At 39.6% G+C, this 13,444-nt stretch overlaps 1 protein-coding gene across 4 annotated transcripts in view; it reads right to left on the reverse strand.

The window, feature by feature from the left end:
• The window catches only part of PKNOX1 (PBX/knotted 1 homeobox 1), a 166,350-nt gene that overhangs the window by 105,647 nt on the left and 47,259 nt on the right, over positions 1–13,444 (reverse strand). For 3 of the 4 annotated variants that reach the window (XM_020973868.2, XM_078146502.1, XM_078146503.1), the window contains one exon: positions 5,663–5,787. The exons of the other annotated variant lie outside the window; for it this stretch is intronic. The gene's annotated coding sequence lies outside the window, so the exon portion shown is untranslated. The remainder of the gene's footprint in view (positions 1–5,662; positions 5,788–13,444) is intronic. 4 annotated transcript variants of the gene reach the window in all.

Below are 13,444 nucleotides of genomic sequence, written 5' to 3' on the forward strand. Positions count from 1 at the left end.
TAGGAAAATGATTTTGGCAGCTGAAAGGAGAATGGAACAGAAGGGGGAAGAACCTGAGGCAGGGAGACTAACCAGCAGAGTACTGTAATAGTCTGGACATGGAATAATAGAGGTCTGTACATAGTGGTGGCAATGTCAGAAGAGAGAAGGGGATGAAGATGAGAGATATTATGAAGGTAAAGTCGACGGACCTTTACTACAGATTGAATATGGAAGGAGGAAGGGAACGAAGGAGGGGGAGAAAGACAGCCAGACAGACATCAAAGAAGATGCCTAGGTTATAAGCTTGGGCAACTGAAATGATGGTGATACCCTTGGCAGGAGTAGGAAAGGACGGAGGGCTTGGGGGGCAAAGATAATGAGTTCAGTTTTGGACATGGTGAGTTGAAAACGTCTACAACGCATCTAGTTGGAAATGTGAATCTGGAGGTTAGGAGAGAGATTAAGGCTGGACGTGTAGATTTCAGATCATCAGCATAAAGACGATTATTGAATTCATGGAGCTGATGAGATCACCAGCATAGAGGGAAAAGAGAAGAGGGCTCACTAGCTGTGTGACTTTAGGCAAGTCACTTAACCCCAATTGCCACACCAAAAAAAAAAAAAAAAGAGAGAGAGAAGAGGGCACAGGACAGAGCCCTGTGGGACACCCAAGATTAGTGGGCATAACCTGGATGAACTTTCAGCAACTGAGACTGAGAAAAAACAAGGTGAACAAGGTAGGTAAACAAGGATAGAGTACTGTCATGATGACTTAAAGAGATCAGAGTATCAAGAAGGTGGTTGATAGTGTCAAAGGCTGCAGAGATATCAAGAAGGATGAGGCTTGTGAAAAGGCCATTAGATCTGGCAATTAAGAGACAATTAATGACTTCGGAGAGATCAGGTTTGGATGAATTTTGAGGTCAGACACCAGACTGCAAAGAATTGAGAAGGGAGTGAGAAGAAAGAAAGTGAAGCCACCAACTGTAGCTAGCTTTTTCAAGGAGTTTAAACACAAAAGGGAGGAGAGATAGGGAACAGATCAAAGTGGGGAGGAGGTAGAATATGGGAGAGACATGGGCATACTTGTAGGTACTAGGGAAGTAGCCATGGAGAAAATGAAGATAAGTGAGAAAGTGGGAATGTCAGAGGGGACCAAGATGCTGGTGGGATGGAACGAGATCACGTGGCTTGTAAAGAGATTTTGTCTTGGCAAAATGGTTCAAGTCTGTAATATGGTTCGGTATGAGGGAAAAGATGAGTTCTGCTTTGAACAGCTGTGCAAGACTAGCTCAGCAAAAAGACTATATACGTATACAAATACATGAATATATATGTATATATTTATACATATGTATCTATATGTATATGTTACATAGTATCTACATAATATGTAGATGCATCGATTACATATTCAATACATAGTTGTGCAGAACTAGAGCTCAGCAGAGAGAGCTATATATACGTGTGTGCATACATATATATATATTTGTGTGTTCACTTTTGTTGTTCAGTCGTGTCCAATTCTTCATGACCCCATTTTGGAGTTTTCCTAGCAAAGATACTGGAGTGGTTTGCCATTTCCTTCTCTAGCTTATTTTACAGATGAGAAACTGAGGCAAAAAGGGTTATGTGACTTGCTCAGGGTCATACAGCTAGCTGCCCTACATATGCATATACATATATTTAAATATATCTATTTATGCATATACTTTGGGGTAGCTAGGTGGCATAGTGGATGGAGTTCTCACTGGGCTTGGAATTAGGAAGACTCATCATCATAAGGTCGAATCCAGCCTCAGACAGTTACTAGCTGTGTGACCCTGGACAAGTCACTTGACCCTGTTTGCCTCAACTTCCTCATCTGTAAAATGAGGTAAAGAAGGAAATGGAAAAACACTATTTTTGCCAAGAAAACCCCAAATGGGGTCATGAAAAGTTGGATGCAACTGGAATAAATGAACAAAAAAACCCAAATGTACATGCATCTGTGACATGGAGATGAATGAGTTGATAAGGTCAAACCCGAACAAGCACAGACAGAGAAGAAGAGAGTCTAGGATACTTTCAGGTACCCTTACAATTAGGGGCAGTATTAAGTTGCTTACCCATGATATCATACCTAATATGAGTCTGAAATAGATCTGATACCCAGCCTGACACATGAAACATGCTTACCATAGCTAGATCCTGATTAGTGTGAATAATGAATCCTGTGAAGTGGTCACATCTATTTGAATTCACACTATTTGAAATCACAATTATACAAAATATAGTTATTGGTTTTGGCCCAACAGAAATATGCAGTGTAAATTCAAATAACGCAACTACTTTGAGAGGATTCCTAATACATCCTAATCAGGAACTAGCTACAATATTTGTGGACCAAAAAACTCTACCCATTATACCACACGGCATAATCTCTCTAAGCCTCCATTTTCTCATCTATAAAATTAAGATAAGAGTCTAAATGATCCCTAAATCTATTATACTCTACCTGCCTGCATCTCAGTTTCCTTATGTAGAAAATGAAAGGTTTGGACTTCTATTTATGATGGTGATGTAAAAGACCTAGAAAGGAGCCAGCTCTCTCAAAGTTTTCAAAGCAGAAGAAAAAATGCTAAGGAAAACAAAAAGAAATAGCAAAAAGCTCTTTCATTCACACCAGAAGCCTACAGACCAATTCTGGGAATAGCCAAGACAGAGGAAGGAAAAGCCAGTATCATAAACCAGGGCCTAATCCAGTGACCCTCAGCTTTAGACTGTCGGAGCAGCATGAAACAGAGCTAGCCCCCATGGCTCACCAACCAGGTAGACAGGACCAAGCAGTACATGTTGTCCTTCCAAGATGCATCAAGTCAATGTCCCAGCAACCTGCACTGGAGCCAAAGCAGGAGTCAAGGCCAGGCAGTCTCAGCACAAGAACACCATGAAAGAGGCCTTAAATCAATGCTCCTATTGGAGCTACTGCAAAATAGAAGGAAGGTTCAACCAACCGGGCCCAGCAAGGGCATCATGTAGGAGGCCTGAGACCTGCAAAATCTAGGACACACAACTGGAGATATTAGATCAGAGGATGATGACAACTCCTATTTGTATTTTCTGATCAATAGCAGCCAAGGAAAGGCTAAGACTAAAAATTACATTGGGTCATCAAGAGCCAGGCTCAAAGCCATGGATTTTGGAAAAGGCCGGGGCCTAGTCTAATCACTAGAATTCATTCATTACCTCCTGAAAGAAACCCCAAAGTGAAAGCATGCACAAATATACATAGCCAAGGAAATTTTGAATGGAGAAGGCACTAACAACAAAGGCTTCATGCAGGAGATGGTACTTGAGCAGAATTTTAGGAAATCTAGGATTTTAAGGATAGAAGTGTTGAAAGTAAAAATAAGGAGGGGATCTATACAAATCAACTTCTATAAGAGGTTCAGTTATCTGTGGTGAAGATACAAAATGATGTAATAATGTGTTTTTTATGTAATTTTCCTCTGAGAACTGCTTTTACTGACTCCTGGGAATTTTGACAGGAATCAAAGTAAAGCTCACTATCTTAACGGTATGCAAACACCATCACAGCTGGATCTCCTGCCCGGTCTTCAACCTTCCTGAGGGAAACGAAAAATGCCGTTGTATTACACTGAATGCCCTTTCTGGTCTCCATCCTCCCTCCAGGTTGATTTCCTACCTCCCAGTCTATTGAGTATCAGACTGCTCCCTTGCAGGGAAGGGGCAATTCCCATCAAGTCTCCAGTCTAGTCTCATGTCATTGCAGAAGGGGAGTAACAATGATTCCTCAGCTCCCAGCACTAATCTTCCCTGGACTGACAAAGTCCATGAGAGAACTCTCCTCAGGCAAACCCATATGGACAATGAAAACCTAACAAAACTCATTCCTCAAAGGTTAATAAACACCTCTCCCTATCCCAGAGATCATGAACCCCCTCTTCTATCCTTCATGCCCAATCCTTTATTCTCATTCCCTTCAACTCCTACCCCTACCCTTCATGTACTAATCTAAAGCTATCCACTCCTTCCACTGTGCTCCCTGGAATGCCTGCTCTGCATGCAACAACTTTACTTTCATTCTTAATTTTTTCCTTTCACATTCCATCTACTCTTTGGCTGTCACTGAGACCTGACTTACTTCTCACATCACCTTCCCTAGCATCTCTTTCCAGTACTGGCTGTATTTTCACTCATTCCTTCCAACTAGACCACATGGGGAAGTTGGGATACTCCTTGCTCCTCACTGCCACTTCCAAGGTCTTCATTCTAGCACTATCATTTAGTAACCTCTCTCCCTTTGAGATTCACTCAATCCACACCTATCACCTAATCAAAATCCTGGTAGCTGCTGTCTATCAACATTCAGAACAGTCCTCTTCTTTCCTCAAAGAGTTCAGTGCCTGACTCACATCTTTCTCTCCTCCATAACTCCTGCCCCGACATGAAGGGACCTCAAAATACACACCGATATTCCTTCAAACACCCTAGTTTCTCAACTTGCTCAATTCACTAAATCTACTCCTCTACTTTACCTCAGCTACACACAGAGTTGGTCAGATTCTTGATCTTGAAATCATCCAAAAATGCACCAAGTCCATGTTCATGAACTCTGAAATTCTCTTATCTGATCACAATCTATTTTCACTCCACTGCTCTATCTGCCTTAAAATCTGAAACCCTGTTTTTCATCCATACTGTGACGTCCATTCTTTTGACCTTTCAGTTCTTTTGCAGGCCATCTCCCCTACCATACTCTCCTCCCTTAAATCATTTTGATCCCTTGGTGAACTAGTTCAACTCCACACTATTCATGAGTCCCTTACCCTGTCAAGTTTCAGCCTTGGATCATTCTCTCCATTTGCTGTCTTTATTCCCACACATGTGCTGTGAAGGAAGCTGGGGAAAATAATGAAATCACGCTGACTGGGTCCACTACAAATTTATGTTAAATAACATCAACTGAATCCTCATTTACACAAAGCAACCCTTTGACACCTCCCTAATAAACTCACTATCTCCCATTTGGTAAAGTCCTTCATAACCAGGCTGTTTCCTACCACTCCAACCTTCTTATATCTTATATCCCACTATATATTCTTCAATCCAATGATCCTCCTGGTTGTTCCTCACACAAGACACTCCATCTTGTGACTCCAGGCATTTTCACTAACTGTTCTCCATGACTGGAATGCTCTCGCTACTCATCTCTACCTCCTAGCTCTCCTGGTTTCCTTAAACATAAGCTAAAATCACAGTCTACGAGAAGCATTTCCTGATCCCCCTTAATTCTAGTGCCTTGCCTTTGTGAATTATTTCCAATTTAACCTGCATATAGTTCATACATAGTTGTTTACAAATCATCTACCCCATCAGACTGTGAAGTCCTTGAGAGCAAGGACTATCTCTTGGCTTTCTTTGTATCCTCAGTATGTAGCATAGTGTCTGGCACATAGTAGGCACTTAATGAATGTTTACTGAGCAACTGCCCAAAATCCATGGAGAGCAAACAAAAGAAAAGATACTGAAAGAAGCCAGTAACCAAGAGTTCAAGTACCAAGTAGTACAGCCAGCATCACAAAGAATATGCCGCAGCTACTCTATAAGGAGAGAAAATTTTGGAATCACACACCAAAAGGCAAAAGAACAAGACTTGCAATTAAGAATAACTTACCCTTTAAAACAGAGCTAATCCTACAAGGTAAAAAAATGGATTGTTAGCAGAACAGAAGACTTTGAAGAACTCCTGATGAGAAGCTTCAGGCTGGGCAGAATCTTTCAAATGCAAATGCAGGAAACCTAGAAGAGTAAAGAAGTAATTAGAAGGAGATAAAAGATGAAGTGTCTACATTCTAATACAGAAAATACAAGTATCTTTTCAAAATCCCAACTGTCTTTAGGGTCACAGAGAGATTAAAGTAAAAAGAACACAGTCTAGAGGTGTTTCTTTAAGGAATAGTTTAGGGAAGAAATGAGGAAGAAAGGGGGGGACTTAATAGTTTTATATAGTTGGGAGGCAAGAGAAGAGTATGTAAAGTAGGATCAAGTGGTAGGGGGAAGGAATCTCATGAATCTTAGCCTTGCTTATGAAGCCTTAATCACTGAATAGGACTTGCACCTCCAGGGGCCAAGATGGCAGAGTAAGAAGTAAGTCACTCTCTCTCCCTCACAGACCTCTGGAAGCCCAAAAAATATCAAACTAGGAAAAATCCTGAGCTAGCAAAAAGACCAGGCACTGTAGTTTTATAGCCCAGGAAACTTGGGAGATTAACAGGAAAGGTCCCTCATGCTCTGGGGGAGGGGGCGCAGTACAGGACTGGAGGCATCTCAGCAAGCCAGCAGCAAGTTCTACCTCAGCATACCAGAGGGAGATCCTGAGACCCAGATTGGTAGAGCAAGCAAGTGCCAAGGACCCCACTTGAACCTCAATACAGGAAGGGGAACTGGTAGACTTCACGTACATTCAAGTGTCTACACTCCAGTTCCAGAAAACCACCATGCGTGACTACGTTCTCCAGCAGCAAAATTACCAGTGCCTCAACACAACTCTGGGAAACACAACTCCAGAAGTTCTAGGCTAACAGACATCCACCAAAATCAAAATATCCCTGTATAAAGCCTGGGAGAGCAGAAGCCAAACATTCAAGTGCAAGGCCTGGGTGAGCAGGAAAAGAAGCTTGGGTAAGTGCTCTCTTCACTCCAGCAGAATAACTCAACTTTTTTTTTTTAAAGTCAGGAAACAGGCAAACACCATGAACAAAAAGCAGAAACAGAAAATAACCACAGATTCTTATTCTGGGGAAAGGGAAGATCAAGACACAAATTCAGAAGAGGACAACATTGTCAATATGCCCATATCCAAAACCTCAAAGGGGAATATGAACTGGTCTCAAGCCTAAAAAGCCTTCTTGGAAGAGCTCAACAAGAATTTTAAAAGTCAAACAAGAGAGGTAGAAGAAAAACTGGGAAAAGAAATGAAAGGCATGCAAGAGAGAGTCAATGGCTTGGAAAAGGAAGGAAAAAAATTAACTATAGAAAACAAGTCCCTAAAAAGTAGAATTGGCCAAATAGAAATGGAGGCGCAAAATCTCACTGAAGAGAACTCCTAAAAAGTAAAATGGGCAGCAGAGCCAATACGGCGGAGTAAAAGCAGTGACCTGCTTGAGCTCTCCCCCAAATCCCTCCAAATACCTATAAAAAATGGCTCCAAACAAATTCTAAAGCAGCAGAATCCACATAAAGACAAAATGAAACATATCTCCAGCCCAATCGGTATAGCTGATCAGAAAGGTATATTGCATCAGGCTGGGAGAGGAATGCAGTTTGGCGTGGCCGCACAGGCCTCAGCGAACCTGGGACAGGCCTCAGAGGACTGAATCGCAGGCAGCTGTGGTGGATTCCAGACTTCTCAACCCACAAACGTCAAAGACAACTTAGAAGGTCAGTGGGAAAAGTCTGTTTCTGCAGTGAGAGAGAAGCACTGGGTCCCAGTCCCATTCTCCGAGCTTGGCCCTGGGGTAGCAGCTGCCTCCTGAGCTTCCAACCCACAGACTGAGGGGGAATCACGTGGCTGACCACAGGGGGATTGCAGGGATCTCTCTGCTGGTGCAGGATTTTCTCTTGCTTTGTCCACACTTAGATCTGGGTCACAGTTCTGGGTGGCGGTCCTGGGGTGAGGAGGAGCACTGGCTTAGTGGAGCTTGTAGTGGCTGTGAAGAAGAAATCCTCCTCACAGTTCCAAGAAAGAAAAGAGTGCTTATGGTCATTCATAAAGCAGAGCACAGGACAGGAAAGGAGTAAACACCTTGCCCTTGATCGCACCACCTTGGAAGAACTGAAAATTTACAGGTCCCTAGAAGTATCTCTGAAAACAGCTGCACAAAATACCTGAAGCTTGGGATAGTACATTCTCCACACTGGAAACAGATCCTTAACTTCACAAAGAGTTTATAACTCAAGTAATTGGCCGGAATCATGAGAAAGCAGCGCAAGAAGAGTCAGACTATATTATCTTACTTCGGTGACAAAAGAAGACCAAAACATACAACCAGAAAAAGACAATGAAGCCAAAGCTCCTACATCCACAGCCTCCAAGAAAAATATGAATTGGTCCCAGGCCATGGAAGAGCTCAAAAAGGATTTTAAGAAGCAAGTAAGAGAAGTAGAGGAAAAACCCAGAGTGATACTAAAGGAAAAAATACTGAAGAAAATAACACCTTAAAAAACAGCCTAACCCAAATGGCAAAAGAGGTCCAAAAAGTCAATGAGGAGAAGAATGCCCTAAAAGGAAAAATTGGCCAAATGGAAAAGGAAGTCCAAAAGATTACTGAAGGAAATACTTCCTTAAATATTAGAATGGAGCAATTGGAAGCTAGCAACTATATAAGAAATCAAAGCACTGTAAAACAAATCCAAAAGAATGAAAAAAAAAAAGGAAAACAATGTGAAATATCTCATTGGAAAAACAACTGACCTGGAAAATAGATGCAGGAGAGAACTTAAAAATTATTGGACCATCTGAAAGCCATGATCAAAAAAAGAGCCTAGATATCATCTTTCAAGAAATTATCAAGGAAAACTGCCCTGATATTTTAGAACCAGAGGGCAAAATAGAAATTGAAAGAATCTACCGATCACCTCCTAAAGAGATCCCCAAAGGAAAACTCCTAGGAATATTGTAGCCAAATTCCAGAATTCCCAGGTCAAGGTGAAAATATTGCAGGCAGCCAGAAAGAAACAATTCAAGTACTGTAGAAACACAATCAGAATAACACAAGATTTAGCAGCTTCTACCTTAAAGAATTGGAGGGCTTGGAATATAATATTCTGGAGGTCAAAGAACATAGGATTACAACCAAGAATCACCTACCCAGCAAAACTGAGTATAATCCTTCAGGGGAAAAAAATGGACATTTGGTGAAATAGAGGACTTTCAAGTATTTCTGATGAAATGACCAGAGCTGAATAGAAAATTCAACTTTCAAATACAAGACTCAAGAGAAGTATGAAAAGGTAAACAGGAAAAGAGAAATCTTAAGGACATATTAAAGTTGAACTATTTACATTCCTGCATGGAAAGATGATATTTGTAACTCATGAGACCTTTCTCAGTATTAGGGTAATAGGAGGGAATATATATAAACAGAGGGCACATGGTGAGTTGAATATGAAGGGATGATATCTAAAAAGTAAAAGTAACGGGTGAGAGAGTGGATTATATAGGCAAAAGGAGAAAGGGAGAGGTAGAATGGGGTAAATTATCTCACATAAAACAGACAAGAAAAAACTTTTACAGTGGAGGGGAAGAGGGGGGAGGTGAGAGGAAATGAATGAATCTTACTCTCATTGGATTTGGCTCAATCTTACACTACAGGAAAATAGGGGGGGAAGGGGATAGGGGGGAGAATGATAGAAGGGAAGGCAGATTGGGGACAGGGTCAAAGGAGAGAATAGGATAAATGGGGTGTGGGACTGTTTGAAGGAAAATATAGTTAGTTTTTCACAACATGGCTATGATGAAGTGTTTTGCATGATTATATATGCATAACCTGTATTGAGTTGCTTGCCTTCTCAATGAGAATAGGTGGGTAGGGAAGAAGGGAAAGAATTTGGAACCCAAAATTTTAAAAACAAATGTTACAAATTGTTTTTACAGGCAACTGGGAAATAAGATATAGAAAGGGGTATAGAAATCTATCTTGCTCTACAGGAAAATAGAAGGGGAAGGAGATAAGAGAAGGGCGGGTGATAGAAGGGAAGGCAGATTAGGTGAAGGGGTATTCAGAATGCATGCCGTCTTGGGGGTGGAGGGAGGGGAGAGATGGGGAGAAAATTTGGAACTCAAGATCTTGTGGAAGTGAATGTTAAAAACTAAAAATAAATTAATTAAAAAAAAGATTTGTGACAAAACACAGTATAAAAAAAGAATTTAAAAAAGGGAATATCCCAGATATCTAACAATTTATAATCTCCTCCGACAATCTTAAACTATTTCATATGAATGTAACAGAATATTCTTGAATAAAAATATGAAAAACATAAACAAAAAATTTGATTTGTTGCAAAATGAGGCAACATAACTCTGACAAAATAAAAGTAATGAGATTTGGTAAATTTGTGCAAGTAATAAAACCAACCAGCAATCACTTATTAACGCCTACAATATGCCAGGTATTGAGCTAAGCCCTATGGATACAAAGACAAAAGTTCCTTCCCTTCTTTTGTGTCGTGTTGGAAGAAACAATATGTACATATATAAGTATATACAAAATAGCACTCTGGGGGTACTTAATCCCAACCTCCATTCTCACTGTCAACTTGAATCCCTACATCTTTCCTCAGGATTGATTCTAAGGAATAGTACTGAAAGGTTGGAGGGCATCTACTTTAGTGATACAGTTCACAGGCCACGCTGGTGTTTTTTTCCATCATGATTGTCACTTGATTATCAGTCAGCCCAGAAAATTGGCTTTTAGAAAGGATTACTTAGGAAGTGATCAAGAAAAATTTACCACATGTAATGTAAATGTACTAAAGTGAAATACAGTTTTTTTTTTAAAAAAAGTTAATATAAGCATCCTTCCCAAAAGTCAAAATAGGCTTAAGCTCAGAGAACACATGTGGCAACCCATGACCCCTGCTTACTGGAAAAATGGGAAAAAAAATTCCTTTTGTAGGGTTTTCAAGAAGTTCCTCTTAGGTATGATGTAGCATCTTTCCTCAACTGTTTGTGTAGCCATGAATCCACCCTCCTAAATCACATCCAATCTGTTGTTAGCTCCAGATGTTGACACTGTTATCATTAGTTGCTGTCCCAGAGGATAATGCTAGGATGATAAGAAGATAAAAAATCCAAAAGCTTCTAGATTCTTCAAAGGACCCTGAAATCCTCCTCTAGGCCTAGATGGAAGCTGAGGTATATGCTTCCCTCTTTTCCCGTACCAAGTGCTTCTTCCTTAGGGGTTTTGCTGAATACTCTCTCCTAGCTTACCTTGCTCTAACCTCATGAGTCCAAGTTGACCAGATATGTCTTAGATTGGCATAACCAATTTTCCTCTGCCAAGTTAAACACATTTCCTGCATAACCTCACTCCAGCTGACCAAAGACTTTAGCTTTAGTCTAAAGTCTTTAACTTAAATATGCTTTCCCTTAAGGCATCACTTCACTGAAATTGGGTAGAGTGATTTGATTTACTCATTTGAGCCCCATCCTTACAATAAATCAGATACAAGGTGATAGGAGAGCCTAGCAGCTGAGGTCATCAGAAAAGGCTTCATGTAGAGTTGAGACTTGAAAGGAACTAAGGATCCCAAGATACAGAGATGAAGAGAGCGCCTTCCAGACATGGGAGACTCTCTGTGCAAAGGCACAAAGATAGGAGACGGACTGCCCTATATGAGTAGCAGTAATCAAATGAGAATAACTATATACTGGAACATGGCAAGCAGACTAATATGTAATAAGGCTGGAAAGGTAGGTTAAGGCCAGTTTGTAAAGAATTTAAATGTCAACCCATGAAATTTATATTAGATCCTTGATGTAAGGGAATGAAATGGTCAAACTTCTACTTAAAGAAAATCACTTCAGTGTATTTTGTGAAGGATGGACTGAATTACAGGGCAAGACATTTATTGCCGCAGTCTAGGTGAGGGGCTATGAGGGTCTATACTATGGTAGTGGTGTAGAGAAGAACACAAACGAAAGAAATGTATCCGGGTAAAATCAAGATGTGGAAACTAATTCAAGAAATGTTCAGACAGATGGTTCCCTACACTAGCCACCAGGTGTCACCAACAGCCTAGGTCAGCAAGTGTACTGTGGAAGTTAGTATAAGCATTAAAGGGTTTAATGACTCAAGTATGCTTACATTTATCTATTTTATGCAAAAGAAAATTAAATTTATATTATTTTAAAATAGCAGGATCTTCTGAACACAAGTATGTTATAATACTAGAGTTGTATAATTGGCAATCCAGTTATATTATCCTGGTATTTAAGTATTTGTAAATTTTGTCATATGACTCAGTTTTAAAGAAAAGTACAATGGTATACTCCACAAAATGTTGTTCCAATAATACTCCAATATCATTCTTGCAAGAACATAAGACAAATTATATATGTGTGTATCTATCTCTATATATGTATTTACATATATGTGTGTGTGAATATACATGTATATCTATAAAACCAAGCCTTATAAAAATATCTCCAAACTCCACTATAACATTACCAGAAATTAGCCACACCATGTAACATTTGGCCTCAAATTATACATTAGTATGCCTATAATCAATTTGTTGAAATTTTCATTAAAGTAAACACTGCTTTAAAAACTTGCAAATCTTACATCTTCCTCCACTCTTCTAAATTTCCTACTGATACTACCTCACAAGATCTTTTAAATTTTTAACATTTATTTTTAGCATTCTTAAATTTTTAGTTCCAAATTCTCTCCCTCCCTCTCATATCCTCCCTCACCCACTAAAAAGGCAATATATTAATTATACATGTTACATCATGCAAAACTTATTTCCATATTAGCCATATTTTTTTAAAAAGCAAGAAAAATAAAGAAAGCAAGAAAATTATACTTCAACTTGCACTCAGAGTTCATAAGTCCTCTTTCTGAAAGGACACTATTTTTTCAGCATGAGTCCTGTCTCAGATCATTGAACTGACTGGAGTAACCAAGCCTTTGATAGTTGATCATCATTACAACATTGTTATTACTATGCACAATGATCTCTCTGTTCTTCTCACTTCACTTTGCATCAGTTCATATAGGTCTTGCCGTTTTTTCTGAAAACACTCACCTCACCATTTCCTACAGCACAATAGTACTCCATCATAATCATATGCCACCACTTGTTCAGTCATTCCCCAACTGATGAACATTCCCTAAATTTCCAATTATTTGCTACCACAAAAAGAGCTGCTACAGATATTTTTTGTACATATAGGTAATTTTCCTTGTAGCTCTTTGGGATACATACCTAGTAGTGGTATTGCTGGATCACCGATTTATAGCCCATTTGGCATAGTTCCAAACTGTTTTTCAATATCGTTGGACCAGGTAACAACTCAACCAATAATTTATTAGTGTATCAATTTTCCCCTCATCCCCTCCAGCATCAGTCATTTCTGATAGGTGTGAGGTGGTAACTCAAGAGTTTTTAATTTGTATTCCCTCATCAGTAGTGATTTAGAGCATTTTTTCATATGCCTATAGACAGCTTTGATTTCTTCTTCTGAAAACTGCCTCTATATATCCTCTGATCATTTAGCAGTTGGGAAATGGCTTATTTTTATAAATTTGACTCAGTTCTATACTGAGTATATATTTAACAGGTGAGGCCCTTATCAGAGAAATTTACTGTAAAAAATTTTTGATATTACTTCATTAGCTATACACCTTTTAGCATAATGTAGCTTCTCTGATTATCTGTTTCAATTAGA

This window comes from Phascolarctos cinereus, unplaced genomic scaffold (genome assembly GCF_003287225.1).
Source record: "Phascolarctos cinereus isolate Bilbo 61053 unplaced genomic scaffold, phaCin_HiC Scaffold_726;HRSCAF=1367, whole genome shotgun sequence".
NCBI classification, from domain to species: Eukaryota; Metazoa; Chordata; class Mammalia; order Diprotodontia; family Phascolarctidae; genus Phascolarctos; species Phascolarctos cinereus.